This window comes from Panthera uncia (assembly GCF_023721935.1).
Source record: "Panthera uncia isolate 11264 chromosome B3 unlocalized genomic scaffold, Puncia_PCG_1.0 HiC_scaffold_1, whole genome shotgun sequence".
NCBI lineage: Eukaryota > Metazoa > Chordata > Mammalia > Carnivora > Felidae > Panthera > Panthera uncia.
Window position 1 is genome coordinate 131201425 of NW_026057582.1, and position 20228 is coordinate 131221652.

At 45.7% G+C, this 20228-nt stretch overlaps 1 long non-coding RNA gene across 3 annotated transcripts; it reads left to right on the top strand.

The window, feature by feature from the left end:
- The first annotated feature begins 3422 nt into the window (after nt 1-3422).
- Nucleotides 3423-16190, top strand: LOC125910268 (uncharacterized). 3 transcript variants are annotated; one of them, XR_007453922.1, is made up of 3 exons: nt 3425-9316; nt 10414-13533; nt 14708-16190. It is a non-coding gene; the product is annotated as an uncharacterized LOC125910268 (long non-coding RNA). The 3 variants fall into 3 exon arrangements; XR_007453923.1 differs by having other exon boundaries at nt 3434-9316; nt 10414-10585; nt 13341-16190; XR_007453921.1 differs by having other exon boundaries at nt 3423-9316; nt 10414-16190.
- The last annotated feature ends 4038 nt before the right edge of the window (nt 16191-20228 follow it).

The following is a 20228-nucleotide window of genomic DNA, read 5'->3' on the forward strand; positions in this document are numbered from 1 at the left end:
CCCGTGGCAGTGAGGGCTTCTACTGGGAGTCGGTGCCATGCGTGGGCTGCCTGGCTCTATGGATAAATGGAGGAAAAAGAGCGTCTTATTTAATGAACACTTCGCTTGGTGGAAAAATGTGCCACCTTCCATACTGTGTCTTCACCCTAATGAGCCCTGGAAGAAAAGCCCAGACTATTCAACGCACAGCTCACCTTAAAAGGCACCAAGCTGTGGAGCAGAGGTTGGAGAGTGTGGTGTTGCTACTTCTCTCTGCACCGGATACCGGAAGGAATTCTCTGTGTCCCTGCCGATTGCAATGTTCTGTGAGCCAAAAACGACATTGTGTACGAAGCCGACACCCAGGCTGTTTGGCGTGGTGCAACCAGACCCTTCAGGCTGGGAGAGGGAATGATTTCAGTTGTTCATAATTTGGGGCCACTGGTTACTCTGGGGCACATTTCCTTTTGCTAAATTTCAATCTCTTATGCCAAATCAACTTACCCTTTGCAATAGGTTTCGGGGAAGTCCGGGCCCTTTCAGAGGCTGCCCTGAACACAAAACCCAATTCCTTGGCCGTATCCCCTTGCATGGGAGTATTTGGTTTTTTGTTTGTTTGTTTGTTTGTTTGTTTGTTTGTTTTTGGAAAACTCTCAGATGTCAACACTTCCTCCAAAATATTCAAAGAAAAAGCAAAAGAGTAGGCCAAAGGCTGCATCAGAAGAGGGAACCTAAACAGCTTCACTATTTTTTTCTTTATCACTAGAGAACATGCCTATGTGGAGAGAAATCTTCATCCTCAATATTGTAACTGGCAGTTTCATTACCCCCTGAATTTTGAAGCCTTTTTAATATTCACATGTGGCCTCAGGAAAAAAAAAAAAAAGTGATCCTAGGGGCGCCCAGGTGGCTCAGTGAAGTGTCCAACTTCGGCTCAGGTCATGATCTCACAGTTGGTGAGTTCGAGCCCCACATCGGGCTCTGTGCTGACAGCTCAGAGCCCGGAGCCTGATTCCGATTCTGTGTCTCCCTCTCTCCCTGCCCCTCCCCTGCTCACGCTCTGTCTCTCTCTTTTTCAAAAATAAGCATGAAACATTTTTTTTAAGAAAGTGATCCAGAGGATGTACAAGACCCTTGTCTACTTCTCACCTCCTACTGTGTGGAGACTGTAGGAGTGGTCTGTGCATGTCTGCCATGGAACATTCCCTTGCCCAGTGCCACTGCGGGCCCTCCATGCTGTCAGCCGTCGTCTTCCCAGCTCTCAACCTCTGTGAAAACAAACCGGACAAGCAACTCCAGGTCTTTAACCGTGCTCCCCTAGGTACCTGTGGTGCTGCCTCACACCTGCCTATTTGTCACCATTCTAAATCCAACCAGTCCGTCAATGCCCAGGTGCTTAGCTACCATGGCGTAGGACATCTGGAGATCTGGGCCGTGAAGGGATACTCCCACCATGCTCTCTTCTAAGCTCTCCCTATCGCCTCCCTCCCTGGTGAAGAACTTTTGAAACTCCGTGGTAATTGACATTTAACATATCTGACCCCATGTTTCCACCATATTGATGGCAGGAGCCCAATTACACTCCAATTTGTTTCTTCCCACAGTGCCTGGCAACTTAGCAAGTACTCAATAAATATTTGTTGGATTCATTGGATGCATAAAGTTCCCTTCATTTACAGAAATACTCCTCTGTGATTATAGAAAGACATACGTCTACATACTTAATAGTCTTTCCTAAGTACAAATGGAAATATTGCTGTATTAAAATGAGACCAATCCAAAGGGGTAAGAATATTCAGAAGAGGCTGACTCATTAAATGTTTTTCTTTTATTTTAGGAAAGTGCTAGTAGTATCCAGTAAAATGGTGCTTAAGCCCCCCCACCCCCATGTAGTGGGTAGGGAGCAGTAAGGCAGAAAGCCCAGGTGAGCCAGAATCTCGCTGCACAAAGGCAGCTTTTAACCTCAATCACTACTGCTGACATGGGCAGGGGATGGGAGGGATTTGTAAGGATATTGGAAAATGCCATCGAGGAAAAGGTTTTGATTAGAGTGAACAAATCTTTTCTGGACAACCCTCAGACAGAGGCTTTTTGTCCTTTTTTCTTCCTGAAAAACCATTACAAAGCCTTTCTCGGTACCACAAGAAGCACTACAGTTGAAAGACACCTTCCTGGGGGCATCGAAGTCCCAACTGTGGGAGACTTTAAAAGGCACCTCCACTGTGAAAATTTGCATCGTCGCCATCAGAAATAGAAACAGCTATGAAAATAAAAATAAAGATCCTGCGTTCTGGGTATCTAAACCCCAGTGCTCCTGATCTCATAAACGGTTGCAAATTCAACTTGAAAAACTGCAGCAGACATCCCTTGTGGCCTCCCCCCTTGCAGCGAGAAGCATGCGTAGTGGTTAAGAGCTTGGAGGCAGGCTGCCTGGGCTGGGATCTAGATCCTCCGTGGACGAGCTGCTCTTTTTAGCAAGCAACCTCCTAGCCTCACTAGGTCTCGGTTTCTTCCTCTGTGAAATGACGATAATACCTGATAAGGTTGCTTTGAGAACGAGATAGGTTAATATTGAGGAATCAGTGAGTTAACACTGTCAAGCGCTTGGAACGTGTTTGGCACGTTGAAGCACCGTTGTTAAACAAAGAACAATGTGCAACACACAAGTGACAAGTGTGAATTGGAGAAGGGTACAAAGCCAAAGATACGGTTTTCATACTGGCTTCTTTTGTGAAGTGTCTGTTCAAGTATTTTGCCCACTGTCATTGGACGCTTTGTCTTTTTATTACTGATTTCTAAGGGTTCTTTACATATTCTTTTGTCAGCCCTGTGTATTCGAAACGCATTTAAAGACTCTCAATCTCATGAGTCATTACAGGAATGCAAATTAGAACCACAATGACGACACTTGCCCACTAGACTAGCTAACATTAAAAAGACAGGTGCCACCAAGTGTTGGTGAGGATGACGAGCCATCGGCACGTCTAAGTGCACTGCTGGAGGGAGTATAAAGTGATGGGACCATTTTGGAAAACAGTCTGGCACTTTGTCACAGAATTAAACATTTACCTACCGTACGACTTGGGTATTTGCCCAAGAGAAATGAACACATGGGTTTACACGTAGGCTTGTACCAGAATGTTCACAGCTGCTTTGTTCATAATAGCCAAGCACTGGAAACAACCCAAACGTCCATCAGCAGGGGAAACGGACGACATTCCTTGATATATTGATATAGCGAGACTGATACAATGACCCAGACGAATCTCACGGACAGTATGTTGAGATCAAGATGCCAGACACAAAAGAGTGCATACTGTGTGCTTTCATTTATGTAAAGTTCAAGGACAGCAAGACTCCTCTATAGAGCTAGAAATCAGAAAGGTGTTACCTCTGGGAGGGAGGGGGATTGATGGGAAAGGGCCAGGAAGGAATATTCTATGGCAGTGGTTCTAACCTGGGGGAGGGGAGAGACGGGTGTGTGTGTGGGGGGGGAGTGTTGATTTTGCCTCCCAGGGGACATTTAGCAATGTCTGGAGACATTTTGATCTTCGTGCTTCTGGCAGTTAGCGCCCAGATGCTGTTAAGTACCCCACAATTAACAGGACAGCCCCCAACAAAGAAAGATCCACCCCCACATGTCAATAATAGTGCAAGAAATCCTGCTCTAGGGTAATGGCAACGCCCTACATCTTGATTGGCTACATGGGTGTCAAACATATTGGTCAAAACCCCCCAAGCTATTTTGCTTTAAGTAATTATACCCCAATTTAGAAAGACACTGAACAAAAGCAAATCTTTTAGGGCAGCCCTACAAATCCTGCGCTAACCACAGTGCCCTCTGGGGTTGAGAAGAGATCTTAACCAGGAAGAGCCCATCAATACCCTGGCGATGAGAAACCTGACGCACAATGAATGGGTAACCAATATATGGGACACTTTCCCCAAGAAGTTTAGAACATACCGATAGAGTTTTTAGTAATTTTAAAAACATTTCAGAAATAGGTCTATGGAAGAGCATACGAAGCTAGGAAGAGAGAACTTTTTAAGAAAACATCAGGGCACCAACAGACCTTGCCACAGACCACGCCTCAGTGCAACAGTCAGGGAAGTGTTCATAAAAGGTAACAATCCCATTAGACTGTGTATAGCTGGAGCATTTATTCCACAAGTGTCTTCATAGATCATAAATTAATAAGTTAATTGTCACAGCAACTCTCCAAGATACAGAAGGTGTTAATCTTGCCACGAATAAGCTGCATCTTAAGAGTTTAGATGCTGTGCTGAAGTCACCCACTCCCGGGGGTGGTCATGGATGGAGGAAACACAGAGCAGGGACTGAATGGGGCCAGGGCCACATGCAGCCCGCAACCTGAGCCTCCCGTTCCACGCCTGGACCTCACTCTGGGTACCTGGGAATCCAAGTTCTTTGTCCAGTGACCCCCCAAGCCCACTTCTGTGGCCAGGATGAGTCTCTTCCCTGGGTCTGTTGTCCTGCAAATAGACCACCCCACCAGTGTGAACATGCCGTGTTCACAGGGCAAGAGAGGAAGGTACAGTGAAAGCTTGGGTTTGTGGCTGGGTCATTCACATGCAAAGTTGTCCCTGTGCCTTTGTTCTCAGCAAGCACAAGCTTCTACCTAAACAGTCCCTCACGGAGTAAAGAGCCCCTGTCTCAGCTCTTTGGGTAGATGTGTGCTGGCCAAAGGCGCAATTACCCCTTCACGCTTCCTCAATGGGAATTTTTTCTTCTGTGGTTACAATGTCACGGCCCTGACCCATTGCAGTTCAGGTTAGATTTATGCGGCCAAATCCATTTTGGTGTCAAGTTTGAAAACAAAGCTACGCTTTCTTGGGGCACCTGGGTGGCTCAGTTGAGCGTCCAATTCTCTGAGTTTGTCTCAGGTCATGATCTCACGCCTATTGAGATGGAGCCCTACATGGGGCTCTGCACTGACAGCCTGGAGCCTGCTTGGGATTCTCTCTCTCTCCCTCTCTGTGCCCCTCCCCTGCACTCTTTAAATAAATAAACATTAAATTTTTAAAAATTAGAAACTGCTTTCTCAAACTGACTCACATTTTGGAATTGCATATATGGGACCTCAGGCCTATACTAGGAGTTTCATTGAGATCTCTTACTGCATCCCCCCCCCCCCCCGCCGCCCCCCTGCAGACTCATGGCCCAAGCAAGCTGTTTCTTTAAGGAAGTGAAATGGCCGGCAAATTCCTCCTCGATCCAGGAATATCGTTGCAGCAGAAATTCCTCGAAGTTTCCAGAATGTGGATGCCACACTAGAGCGCTGAGGTAGCTTCTGTTTTATTTTCCAGCGGAAATCAAGGAGGGGAGAAATGTGTTTTCTCAGTGTGCTCTCTTAACCCAAAAGTCCTGCTTTTGACATATAACCCTGGAAGCGGGGTCAGGGAGGTCAAGAGCCGTGCACTTTCCAGTAAGGTGTCCTGTTTTGCTAATCAAGGTCTTTACTACTATGAGCAAGTACTAAGTTCTTTCACAGGTATTTACTGCAGTGTCTGCCAGTGTGTGCATGTGTGTGTGTTCTGCTTCATGTTTCATGGCATCATTTCAAATACCCCCTTCAATATGCAAACCGTCTATAAGCTGCTGTTGTGTGTTTTACCATATAGCTGGCCTCGTTTATGTGTTAGGAACATTTTATCCATTAATTTATACCAACCAATTATCTATAGACCCAAGTACTACAAGCCCTTGCTTTGGCAATTTGGAAATCAACACATAAGTTCTTCTGGCTTTAGGGGACAAAACACTCTAGTTCACCACTGTGTCCGTCAGATTGGAAATGTCTCACCTAGAGCAGCAAAGTTGTCAAAGAACTCTAATGCGGGAAACAGACATGTAGGGAAAATAAAAATTTCTTGTGTATCTTCCTTGGTCCGTCATAAGAACCAAATTTTGAATATTTATTGGTATGTCCAACGGAAACAATGGTCTGGAGCATACCTCGACTCAACTAGTTGTGGAAGGTTTAATCCTCTGTAGACCAGTGTGAAAGAGGTGACCAAGGAAGCCAGATTAGAATGAGCCCCATTCGGCACCCGGGTGGCTCAGTCGGTTAAGTGTTCGACTTCGGCTCAGGTCATGATCTCATGGTCCGTAAGTTCAAGCCCCACATCTGACTCTGTATTGACAGCTCAGAGCTTGGAGTCTGCTTCAGATTCTGTGTCTTCGTCTCTCTCTGCTCCTGCCCAGCTTGCTCACTCACTCTCGCTCTCTCTCAAAAATAACATTAAAAAAAAATATTTAAGGAATGAGCCCCCGTCTGTATGCAAAACTCTAACCCAAATCTCACACATGAAGAGTCAGTGGGTCATCAGTGAGACTTTGGTCTTTATCTCCAGCTTCTACATACCTTGAAACCCAAATTCTGGACAAAGAAGTGTTTTAGGACCGGAACGCAGGGCAGCAAGGGCTCTGAAACCAAGCAGCCCTGATCTCACCAGGTCTAGGTCTAGTGTCGGAAATTAATTTCACCTCTAAAACCTCACAAACCTAACTGCTCATTATTGAAGTGTGCCTCTTCCCATCTACCCCATAGATTGGTTGGGAAAATTAGAGAACGTTCTTGAAAGCGCTGGCCAACTCAGAAAAGGCACTCGAAAGAGGTGGCTTTGATCATTGTCACAAGTGAAAAATTCTCACCCCAAGCCACTATCTTTGTCAAAAGACCATGATCTATTATAGCTATTATGTTCTCCAGTCTGCACTATCTTCTAAAAAGTTGACTAGAAACCTGGCTTCCGTTGTGATGATGCCCAGTCAGCCACCAACCTGTAGAAGGTGCATTTCTTGCCACAGGTGTTGGCCAACAGAAGTGCACACGCCAGCTGCTGGGCCAACTTGCTGGAGGTGAGCAGGGGCCAAAGATGGTTACTCAGAGCTTCAGGTTGAAGGGCTTTCTCCATGTGCATGACACTGAGCTAGGAGCTGGAAACCCAACTCAAAAGAGAGTCCTTGTCTTCAAAACAGCTACCAAAGGCAATGGAATAAGGCAGCCAATGCCCAGCTCCATAAGAGTACAGAATACAGAGCTTTGAGCTTACTAAGCCCAGCATCTGGGGGGAGCCTTGAAGATGGGCAAAATTTGAAGACGGGAAACTGGAAGCAAATACGTTGCAGCGGGCGGGGGCGGGGAGTCACTTCCCTTTCACCAGCAAAATTATCAGAAAAAGGTAAGAGTTGACCCCCCCCCAGAGCCCCATGGAGTCAGGCTGGCCTCTTGGGCCAGGCATGACTCCGTGTGGGTGTTATATGGGGACATGGGCACAAGCACTTCTCTGTCCCGTTCCCTCTGTGGAACTTCAGCTTTGCTTTTTTTTTCTCCTAACAACATAAATCTAGGGACACACTGAAAAGGAATGTTCCTGTGCCCACTGAAGGCTAAAACTAGAGCAGACAAAAATGGATTCAACGATGCTTTAGCAATGTGTATGCAGTCAGCTTCTATAGCTTGAAACATGGGGGCACAGAATCTCGAAATTCTGCCTCCTAAGCTACTGACTTAGGAACAGACCTCAGATAATCTCCTCCACTGCCATAGGCAGAATCTGCAGGAGAAGTCATTCCAGAAAGTTCCTCCGAGCTTGAACATCTGTGGCTCTCAGAGATTTCATTCCTGGCCCAGACTTCCTGTCTCTGCCAACCACTATGATTAAAAATGCATCCAAAGTAAACCTCAGACAACTGAACCTTCCTCATCAACGTGGGGGGCACTTGGTGCTAGAGGGTGGTCACCCCAAGTCATTTGTAAACGTTGCCCCAGGTGCTCAGCAGCTGGCTGGACTGGCTCATGAAATTTTATCCCAGCTCCCAGCACACCAAGAAGTAACCCAGGGAAGCCAACAACCCCATCCCACCTGTGGAAATTAATGGCGCCAGCTCAGCATGTTGGCAGAGAAAAGAAATTTACACAGCAAACAAACCTGCTGAAAAAATTGGAAATATTTGCTTAACAGGAGCACATTGATTAAAGTCACTCCAAGATCAAATTACTCTCCCAGCCCCGAGCGATTTCACCCCGGAGGGCAGCAGACTTGTATTGGCAGAGTATTGATGAAAAGCTCTCTCTATGTCTAGATGCGCCATATTAAGGGCGTTAATCTCAGAAGTGGCCCATAATTTTACTCCTACACTCTTCATTTGGAAGAGTTTAATTCCAATACAAACAGTAATAAGGAAATAAAACCATGGATGTATGTCTTTCCAATACCCGTCTTTGGTAAGAATCTTTCATCTTTATGGTCAATTAAAGCTCATCTTAAACATAAAGTTAAGCTCGTTTCAAACAGTCTTCGAAGGTTATTTGGGCTTTCTGAAATCCTCTACAATTTAAAGGAAACTAAAAAGCAGAGCCAAAGCCACTTCTTAACTACAAAGGCAAACAAGTCATCAAATAAATGTTTAACAGGAGCGTCATCACATCACCTATATGGACAGCATATTTGTATACGAGGAGGACATACATAAGGAGGGAGACATATCAGAGAAATTAGCCGTTCCAAGAAAGGTCCCTCACCTGGTACCTGAAGAGAAGGGCATTTGAGGGACAGGCCAAGGTGGGCAAGCTACATAGGGTAGTTTATCGGCTGTTTGAAGAGGCTGGTTGGGTCTCTAGGCCAGTGCAGCTAGCCAGCAGAGAAACCAGTTCCCTATGGCCACCCTGAAAATAATTCATATTCCATTTGCCACAGCACTGAGTAGGGGCAGCCTGGGCTTTGTGTGCCTCTGCTCCCTGAGATCAGCCATGATGAAGCAAGAACATCTCACACCCTGGCTCAGGTGGCTTCTCTTGTGACCCTTCGAGAGATGAAAGAGCCCGTGCCTCACGCTAGAAAAGGACACTTCAGTGCATGTCTTCTTGGCCCAGGTGCCTAAATATGCAATAGCACCAAGGCCCAAGGACCTAAAGGTAGCAAGAAAAAAAAGCAAGACGCCTTGGCACCGACTGACTACGCATGCCTGGACCTCCTAGCTTCTGCTGCCCTGTCTCCAGCCAGTAGCACTCCGGGCTGCCCACCCCTCCCACGCAGGGTGTTTGGACAATGCTGAGCTCGGGCCTGGAATCACCCTCCCTTCTTCACTCCCAAGTGTCCATCTCCAAGCCATAGGAACATGCAACTCTCCCCCCATTCAGGCCCCCCGTCTCCAGCCGAGGACAGTCTGCTCTGGCAGACTAGACGCCCAAGTTACAATGTCAGCGAATGTTCCAAGAAGTTCCCCTGGTGGACAAAGGATGAGCTCCCTGCACCCTGCTGGAAATCAGAGAATCCACGCTTCCCACCCAGCCACCTGCCTCTGAAGAGGGTATGGAATCCACTCTGCACACATGTGCTTGTGCCACACACACACACACACACACACACACACACACAGGGTCGCACTTAGATGGGATTTGCAAAGGTTTTTGCCTATATGAGTTCATCAGGAACCCAGAGGGGGCAGGGAACAGGAACAATGGGAAGAAGGAGATCAATGGAATGGGGGAGGGGCAAAGACAGTGGTCACCACCGGAGACAAGGGGAGGGAAGCCACCATGTTTCAGCACCTAGGTACCAGGAACTGTTCTGGGTATGCTTTTTCTTCTTTTCCTCATTTAATCCCCACATTACTTCTCTGTGAGAAGCCAGGGTTCCAACACTGCCTGCACCTTAGAATCACCCGGGGATCCTTTAAATAATACAGATGCTGAGCTCCAACGGCCTCACCTGAATCACAGTCTCTAGAAGTAGGGCCCTGCATCCATGGGTTTTAAAAAGCATCCCAGGGGTGCCTGGGTGGCTCCGTTGGTTAAGCATCCAACTCTTGATTTCAGCTCAAGTCATAATCTCACATCATGGTTCGAGGGATCAAGCCCCACGTCGGGCTCCGTGCTGACAGCATGGAGCCTGCTTGGGATTCTCATTCTCTCTCTCTCTCTCTCTCTCTCTCTCTGCCCCACCCCTGCTCTCTTCCTCTCTCTCAAAACAAATAAACATTTTAAACATTTATAAGAAATAAAAAAAGCATCCCAGGAAATTCCACTGTGCAGCCAGAACTGAGAATCACCCTGCCAAGAAACCCTAAGCTCCTTTCCCAATCTTGTATTATGACATATCCCCATAGCATTGAAAGAGAGCAGCCTCCACTGGGTGCCTGGAGACAGCCCTCTTGGGGCCAGCTTCCTGCCATCTGAGCCTCTGCCCCGGGCCCTAGACCGGCCAAAATTGCAATGAAGTGTCACCCAGAGGAACTCGGGATTTTTGCTTGGCGTGATTCAATCAGGGGATGAATTGCAGTTAAATTTGGCTTTCTGAAACCCCTCAAATTCCTAAGGCTGTTTCAGTCTTGAAAATACAAAATCATATGCCTTAAAAGATTCACAGCTTTTCAGGTAAGAAGTTTTTCTTTCTGGCTTCACCCAGATGCAGAGCCACCTTGCAGGAGATCCCCGTCGTTTGATTGTGATGTGCGGTGAGCAGCCAGATGTCACTCTGAAGAGTAAATTTTTTGGCTGAGGAGAAAATGCATGTTCTACTTCCTGATAATTGATTTGCAAGGTTCCACTTTCAGTAGCAAATTGCTTCTGCTGCCCAGGTATTTCATATCTCATACGAGCACTTAGAAAACTCAATATTCCTTATGCTGACCAAGAAACGACAAGAATTGTAGTTTAAATTTTGGATCATTTCTCTACTTTTAAATACACATCGTTCTAAGTGGTGCTGGTTACAGACAGATCAGGGTAGTTTAAAAAACTAATAATGTTTAATAGTGTTTTTTAAGTGGCCTTTAAACCCTAAGAAAAGGCCCCGCACGGAGCGCCTGGGAGGCTCAGTCGGTTAAGCGTCTGACTTTGGCCCCGGGTCATGATCCCACGCAGGGTTCAAGCCCCGCGTCAGGCTCTGCGCTGACGGCTCGGAGCCTGGAGCCTGCTTCCGATTCTGTGTCTTCCTCTCTCTCTGCCCCTCCCCTGCTTGCACTCTGTCTCTCTGTGTCCCCAAAATAAATATTTTTTTTTTAATTTAAAAAAAAGAAAAGAAAAGGCTCAGCGCTCCCCAGCCATGTAATCAGTCCTGATAATAGCAGCCCTGAGCCAGGAATTCACGGGCGCTGAAGGACTCTCGTTTACACCCGAGGAAACAGGCTGGGGTTTGCTCAGCCGTCGATGAGGGAACCGGGGCAGGAAGCCGGGCTGCTCAGTACCCAGACCAAAAGAGAAAGAGCAGGGGACCTGGGTCAAGCTTCCAGGCCTTCAAATCCCAGCTCTGCCCAAATGTGAGCCTTCAAGGAACGCCCTGCATTTCCCTCTGCAAGGCCTCGGTTTTCCCTCTGTAAACACAGCAGATTGGGAGACAGACGCTCAAGTGTCTTCTCCAGCCTGAACACTCTGTGGCCTGAGGACCCCGGGTCAGGCTGACCCAGACTTGATGCCCAGCTTGGCCGCTTAGTGGCTGTATGGCTCTGACCCTCCCTTTCTTCCTCCTGCATTTCTGTCTCATCGAATGTGAAACTCAAATGAAAAACAGCTGTCGTTTTGAAATGTTGTGGCCACTAAGGGATTCCTGTGGGGGGCATGCCTGGCAAGGGGGTAAGTGCCCCCGGAGGGCTGCTTTCACTAATCATCCCCTGGGAAATGAGTTGAGCCTGCAAAGTTCCTCTGTCATTCTAACCGAACTACCCAGGCCTTGTGCTCCCTTTGAGAGTTTACCTCTCAATTATCCAGAATTACTCTTTTTTTTTTAATATGAAGTTTATTGTCAAGTTGGTTTCCATACAACCCCCAGTGCTCATCCTAACAGGTGCCCTCCTCAATGCCCATCACCCACTTTCCCCTCTCCCTTCCACCCCCCATCAACCCTCAGTTTATTATCAATTTTTTAAGAGTCTCTTATGGTTTGGCTCAGCTCCCTCTCTTTTTTTTCCTCCCCTCCCCCATGGTCTTCTGTTAAGTTTCTCAGGATCCACATAAGAGTGAAAACATATGGTATCTGTCTTTCTCTGTATGACTTATTTCACTTAGCATCACACTCTCCAGGTCCATCCACGTTGCTACAAAAGGCCATATTTCATTCTTTCTCATTGCCATGTAGTACTCAATTGTGTATATAAACCACATCTTCTTTATCCACTCATCAGTTGATGGGCATTTAGGCCCTTTCCATAATTTGGCTATTGTTGAAAGTGCTGCTATCAACATTGGGGTACAAGTGCCCCTATGCATCAGCACTCCTGGATCCCTTGGGTAAATTCCTAGCAGTGCTATTGCTGGGTCATAGGGTAGGTCTATTTTTAATTTTCTGAGGAACCTCCACACTGTTCTCCAGAGCAGCTGCACCAGTTTGCATTCCCACCTACAGTGCAAGAGGGTTCCCGTTTCTCCACATCCTCTCCAGCATCTATAGTCTCCTGATTTGTTCATTTTGGCCACTCTGACTGGCGTGAGGTGGTATCTGAGTGTGGTTTTGATTTGTATTTCCCTGATGAGGAGCGACATTGAGCATCTTTTCATGTGCCTGTTGGCCATCCGGATGTCTTCTTTAGAGAAGTGCCTATTCCAGAATTACTCTTGACCGCTCTTCAGTAACTGCCCTGGGCACCACATGAAACCTTCCACACAGGACCCGCACTCCTGATGGGTGGGGTCAGGGCAATCCTGACTTCCAAGGGCAATCCTGCTGTCTGGGGACCACTGCCCCAGAACAGACCAGCCATGGGCTGCCCCCACGCCTGCAGGTGCCCTGCTGCTGCTCAGACGGGCTGTCTCCCCCTCCTTCCCTTTTGCTTTCTCCCTCCACTTGCCCCAACCCTTCACTTTTATCCACTTTACACCTCATTTTCTTCCTGGCCCTTCCTTTTGTCCCCTTTTCCTATGAAAGGCCTCACTGTGCTCCCAGGACTTGAACTTAGCCTTTCGATGACACAAATCCCAACTCTTCCGGGTAAATATTTCACTGCAACCTACAAAGGATCACACTCCAACACAGACTATCACGGCCCGTGTCTCCTCCAAATGTACCTCAGTTCTTTCAATAGGATCCGGCCAAAACCATCCCACAAAGACTGAAGAAAAGGCCATGAGGTCCTGAATGGGGACAGGGCGAGAATAACACCAGACCCTAGAATCCATGCCCTCCAGAGTTGATAGGAAATATAAAACTACTTGAGCCAGCATCTCATCTGACAATTGGGACCCTCCTACCATAGCTCCACTACGTGGTCCCCATGTCATTTTTGTTCACATCCAATAAGGAAACGTTTGCCTCTTGATGTTAGCCTTGTCATCTGTAGAGAGCTCTGATCATCCAAATCCCTTCCTTAGACCATCTCCCTGTGGTTCCTTCCTCTGTAGCTGGTTTTCTGGATGAGGGGATCCCAACGCGTCTCCATGGGGACCTGTGCCCTCTTCATGTCAGCCCTTCACATGGATGCCATGCTTCTCACTCACGGGAATCACCCCACTTGTCCCTTGATGCTTCGTGACCATTGCTGCCTTCATGCAGCTGGACAAGAAGTCTGGAGATAGATCTCAGCCTAGGTCCAAAGTAAGGCAATTGCATTGAGAGAAGTGTCTGATTCAGGGAAGGGGGTAGAACAAGTCTTATCGGGGAAGTGCTCTTTAAGGCTCAAATACCCCCAAGATATTAAGACATCACACCCACCAAAAGAGAGCTGTGAAATTGCAGTAAAAAAAAAAAAAATTCTGTTCACTCAATCCCGGAAGCCTTCTCCTTAGGAGAGGAAACATCCCAGGGTTACAATGCCCAGAGTCCCAAGAAAGCAGTAGGACACTCCAGGAGTGTTTGTTTTAGTAACTTTTCCTCAGTGCTCGTCCCTCCCTCTCTCCACCTATTTCTCTTGCGCTCATGCACAGAAAGGGTAATCTATCACTTCCAACACGTAGGACCCAGATGCTAGGCTGCTGCCAGCAAATAGGGAAGAGGAAGGTAGGGGTATCAGGGATTCCTTATCATAGAAGGTGAGCTTCAGCAGGTATGGTCTAAAACAAAGGCAAGAGCCACTCTCTTGTAACTTTAGTTGGCCAATATCCCCATCTGTTACCATGATTGCTATCTGATACTGTTTATGTGCAGTACATAGGGAATAGAGAGAAACAGAGTCATACAGACCCACAGACACAAACAGAAGAACATGTACACACACACACACACACACACACACACACACCTTTGCTCTATTCCAGGCTTAGCAAAGGAAAGAGAAGATGATGCCTTAAGCCACCACTTCACAACCTCAGCCCTCTATTCTGGGCTTTGAAAGTGTCACACATGTCCCTGCAAGGGGACGTCACTGTCCTCATTTAACAAATAGGAAAACTGAGGCTCAGAAAAGTTAAGTAACACAAGCTCTACAGCTGGATTGCTTAGAGCCGATATTCAGATCCATATCTGTCACATCCTCCCGAGCCTGGGCCTCGGCACTCGCCATTTCTCTTGATGCAGGCCACAAATCACCGTCACTTGAAGACGAGCCCAGCACAACCCCTAATTCCGTGCTTCAATACGTTCAGTGATTTCTGCTGATAAATAACCACTGTCCCCGCCGAGCAAAAAAGGCACACGCAAAGGAAACAGAGATGAGCAGTCAGCAGGAGTTGCTCTGGTCCCGTTCGTCACAGCACCAACTATTTTAGAATCACTGTAATAGCACACGATATGCAACTCTTCCTTTTTGTCTCAGAGTTTTCTGTTTGGGCAGGACCCCGAGGGGCCTGAAAAGCTGAAAACAGCAGTGACGCTGGGCGCCCCCATCACGAAGTCATGTGGTGGACATAGCAGTCTGTGGGTGCAGGAGGCAGAATGCCACCTCTGCCTGCAAGGGCCGGTCACCCACCTCCTTCCTTCAAAAGGTGGCAAGAGAGAGAAAGTTTCTTCAGAGGAGTTGAGCTGGGCTGTAGGGATTCCCACACACCTCCACTGTATGTCCTCCCTGCCTGGTGGCCCAGCACTGGACCAAGGTTTACTTCCACAGGTAGCTGGCAAAGGTAAGTGGGGTTTTGTGGTTGCTGTTTGCGGGGAAGAGCCAGCCAAAGGTCCCATCCAAGAGGATCCTCAAGATATTAATTATTCTAGCTTCATCTTAAATCTTTGTATCCAGTGAATATCCTCCCCAGTTTGTGCTTCTTCAGGGAGGCCTTGGCGGTCCCTTGATCTTCTATTGAAAACTTCAGTTTGTGATACACCAATGGAAATTCCATTTGGAATTGTTATAGATCAATTTGGGGAACATTATCTCCCTTATGGTATTCAATTATCCTATCCATTAACATGGTATGTATTTTCATTTACTTAGGTATTTTTTAAAGACCTAACAAAATTGATAAACCCCTAGCCAGATTTATCAAAAAGAAAAAGGAAAGGACCCAAATAAATCAGGTCACGAATGAAAGAGGAGAGATCACAACCCACACCACAGAAATACAAGCAATAATAAGAGAATATTATGAGCAATCAGATGCCAACAAATTGCACAATCTAAAGACCTAAATGAACTTTTATATATTTCATCTGCAAGAGTCTTACATATCTGGTTTTAGATTTATCTCCCAGGTACCGTATTTCTATTTGTTTTAAATGCTATCACATATTCTGATGGCTACCTAGAAATGCAACTTAAATTGTGTTCATTTTATATTCACAGAAACTATTAATAATTTTAATAATTTGCCTGTAGATCTTTTAGGCTTTCTGTATAGAATTTCATGTCTAAGTAATAACGTTCTTCCTTCATTTCATTTAATTTGTTGCTTTGTCTAGGATTGCAGTACAAAGTTTAAAAGATGCAGCTTGAGTAGGCATCCTTGTTCTGCTTCTTATTTTAAAGTGTTTCTAAAGGTTCATCATTAAGTATGAGACTTGCCATGGATTATTTAGGGAAGTGCCTTTATCAGATTTTAAAAGTTCTCCTACTTCACTGCGAATATTTACCATGAATAAATGCTAAATTGTATTGAATAACTCCTCTATATCAATTGCAAAGTGTGTATGCTTTTTCTTCCTTAATTTCTGTAATCTAATGAACACCATTAATTTCCCATCTAACTTAATCTTACATTCTGGGTTTACTCTAGTAAAACCTTTTCACTGTAAAGCATATTCTGCCTGACATGAATATAGCTCCGTGAATGAGCTATTTGAATGAGCCTTTACAGACTATTTGCTAATAAATCTTTTCATGTTTATGCTTATGTGTTCTGGTGTTTCAGTTAAAAAGCATATCACTGTTTTTTACTTACGTTTAAGCCATTCTGACAATCTGTCCAAACCAAGTTTAGAATATACACACACACCTGCACACACACACACACACACACACGCACATATACATATAGATGGTAAATACTAAAATATTCGAATTCATTTTACTCTTTTTGTGCTTTCTGTAAGTTGTTTTTTCCAAGTTATTTTTTTCCCTCTGTTTACCATCTTTAACAATGATTGTAATTTGCCTTAATTTTCTTTCTCTACATGTGTAGAAGTTCCATGCACTATGTATCCCTCTTGGTTTTTAAGAAACTATCTCTGGAAGTTCTCTAAGACCTGAATAAAGAGGTTTTTTTTTTCTTCCAAGAGCATTTGTATTTACTTAAGCCAAATGGCAGGAGTTTCCCCCAAATCATTACTACCTCAAACTCAATGAATTCTCTTCTTGTGGTCCTTGGATCTTGCAGTCAGTGTAAATTCTCGCTCTAAACCCATGCAAAGCCCAGATTGCAGTTAAAAATTCTCAAGGGACACTTTATTTAGGGTTAGTTGTTGTCGCTGTTGTATTCCTGAATCTAGAGCCAAGACTGATGCAAGGAAGTTTCTTTTTTGTGGGATTGACTGTGTGGACAATCCTTGATTCCTTAAAGGCCCATCTTTTGTTTATTTCTTGTTTGCTTGCTTGTTTAAACCTATTTATCACCGTTTCCCATTCTCATCCCCTTCCCTGATATGGCCAACCATTCTCATGTGTCTGATGGATATACTCAGTTGAATAGTTACCCCACCAAAAAATTCATGTCTACCCAGACCTTATTTGAAAATAGGCTCTTTGCAGCTATAATCAAGCCACGGTCAGGTCATCCTAGATCACAGTTGGCCTTAAATCCAACATGACCAGTGTCCTTATAAGAAGAGAGAAATGTGGACACAGAGAAAGACACAGACACACACAGAAGGAAGACAAAGGCAGAGACCGGAGTGATGTACCCACAAGCCAAAGAACACCAAAGATTACCAACCACCACCAGAAGCAAGGAGAGAGTCATGGAATAGATTCTTCTTCAGAGTCTCCAGAACAACCATACCGACACTTTGATTTCAGACTTCTGGCCTCTAGAACAGCAAGAGAATAAATTTCTTTTGTTTTAGGCCACTCAGTCTGTGATATTTTCTAGCACCCCTAGAAACCTCATACAAGACCTTACCATTTGTTTTCTTGCAAAACATGAATTGCTCTCTACGACTATAATCTCAAGTTACACAAATAAGATTGTGATGGGGTCACTTCTGCTTCCTTCGCATTTCTCCTGGCACTTTCTTTGTGACAGACCCATGGCATATGTACATCCGCTAGTGTGTATTCACCTGGTCCCAATCCACCCACAGTGAGGGGCGCCTGGAAGGCTCCCAGCACCTATTTCCACCACAGCTTGGGATAAGCAAGTATACATGGGTCAAACGACTGTGTGACAATTTCTTTTGTTCACAGACCCAAAAAGTAGGATTGCTAGGTCAGAAGGACCATGTATATTTAACCGAAAGCACAACTGGTAGATTGCTTCCCAGAATGGCTGTACTTTTCTCACTGCCAGTAAGGGTTTCCTCGGTTCTCACACCCCTCCACCACTTGTCATTACATGGTTCTCTACCCTTGCCAATGGTACGTATAAAGTAATGTTACATTTTTACTTGTATTTCTCTGATTAATAGAGTTCAAGCAACTATTCATATGCCTGTTGTTGTTGTTTTTTTAATATAAATTACCTGTTTGTGTCCTCTGCCCATTTTTTTTTTTTTACTGTTGGGATCCTGTCTTATTACACGGAGCTCACCCAATGGGGGGCTCAAATTCATGACCCGCGAGATCGTGACCTGAGCTGAAATCAAGAGTCAGATGCTTAACCAACTGAGCCACCCAGGCACCCCAAGACATAACAATACTTTCTAAAACAAGTGATTTAGTGCGGAGAGAAGCATTGTGTTTTCATTTTTTCCAAATTTTTTTCAATGTGTCCCTTAGTAAATGACAGTTGGATACTGCATTCTACTGGTTGTACTGCATTGTTTGGGTTAAAGTATATGAAGATACACAGTCGGGAAAGAAAGGAGTATTTTAATAGCCTTTGTTGATAATTTTAGATATTCTTCTTTAATAATACACTACAACTCATACATGGTAGTTTCCTAAGGGCTATTTGCAATGCGGAATCCAAAATTATATCAATGAGCTTTCTGCATACTGTTCAGTAAAATCTCACTGGACTATCTTGCACTTTCAATGGATCTTTATCCACGATAATCTTGCACTTTCAATGGATCTTTATCCACGTATGGTTTTGCAGCACTGTTCGTTGATCATTTGGGAAATATTAATTCACAGAGCTGAACAGATCTTCTGTATGTTGACATATATCATTACACAGTATCAAAAAAAGGCACGTTTGTTAATATCACTACCAACCTCATCAGAAGAGTCTTGAAGTGTTGGGAAGCTATCAAGCTTGCGATGGTGGACGTAAGTCTTCCAAAATTCTCATATTTGCTTGAAAGTTTGAATCATTATATCACTGACATACTGTCGGCCCTTTTCTTTGAAACGACAAGCTCGTTTTTTTCATCTCAGAGAAAGCGAGGTGGGAGGTGCTGGGTTGGGGGGGGGGGGGGGGGGTGGTTTACTTTCAGCCTCAAAGACTCTGTCCTGAAGAGCTACCAAGGCCAGCAGCCGAGACAGCCTGGCCCGGAGGGGGAGGGGAGCCCCGGTTCAGACCCCTCACTCAGCAGCAGAGGACAAGCTTGGCCTGTCCTGCGACCACCTACCCGGGAGGCCTTCCGGCCCCACAGATCCAAGAGCTGCCTGCACGGACCCCTCTCCAGCTGAAGGAACTTCTCAGAGTCTCAAGAGTCTTACCTGTGAAGCAGATAATAACAGCAGGTGTCGACCACAAGTCACTGAGCACCTGTTGTCTGCCCGGCTGTAGCTCCCAGCAGCGAACCAGCCAGACAAGCTTCAGCCTGGAGGCACTTATGTTCTGGTGGTGAACACACGCGGGACCCTGTGGCGAAGATAAGGGGTAAGAAACGAGAGAATACACGCCAGACCTGGCTCACAGGGCCACCTCGTGCTACTGAAGAGACTTGAGGCATCACCTAATCTCCTGGCCCCCGTCTGGTAATCCCACACTTCCAGAATCCCAGACAACCATGAAATGACGATCACACTGCCTTAATACCCAGTTAGCTCCTATGGAATTGTTGTAGTTAAATCAAAATATTTTTAAAAGTTCCTGCACATCCCACCATGAGTGTCCCCTGGGTCTGAGTATCACAGAAGAGTCATAAAATCCTCACCCTTCAGTATAGCTGGGACAGATCGAAGATATGAGGAATGTTATTTTATTTTTTCAATATATGAAATTTATTGTCAAATTGGTTTCCATACAACACCCAGTGCTCATCCCAAGATATGAGGAATTTTAAACAAAACCATCTCTCTCCCTCCCTCCCCCCCCCCATTTTCTCTCTCCCTCCCCTACCCTGTCTCCCCCTCTCTCTCTCTCTCTCTCTCTCTGTCACACACACACACACACACATACACACACACACACACACTCACTTCATGCCACCATTAAGACTCCATTCTTTTAGGGTCTTCAAGGAATTCTGGTCTCCTAGGAGTGCGTTATAAAATGCAAATCACCCAGGAGGGGGTCACACCCACCGCCACCAACAGTTTACAATTGAGTTAACAATTAACTCCCTAGAAGGGGTTTATAGCTTGTAGATCTCAGAGATCGTACCAGCTCTCACCCTTGCAAACAGGGGTCCCCAAACAAATGAAGAAAGTCAGGCTTAGAACGCGGAGGCACCTTCCCCCAGAACACACAGCCACGGGCGGGAGCATCCAGTGGAGAAGCCCTTAGTCTCTCTCCGGGTCTCCAAGGCCTCCTGTTCTTTTGGGGATAATCACACGCTTCCAAAGGAGAGCAGGTGTAGTTCCCTTCCGGAAGGGTTTC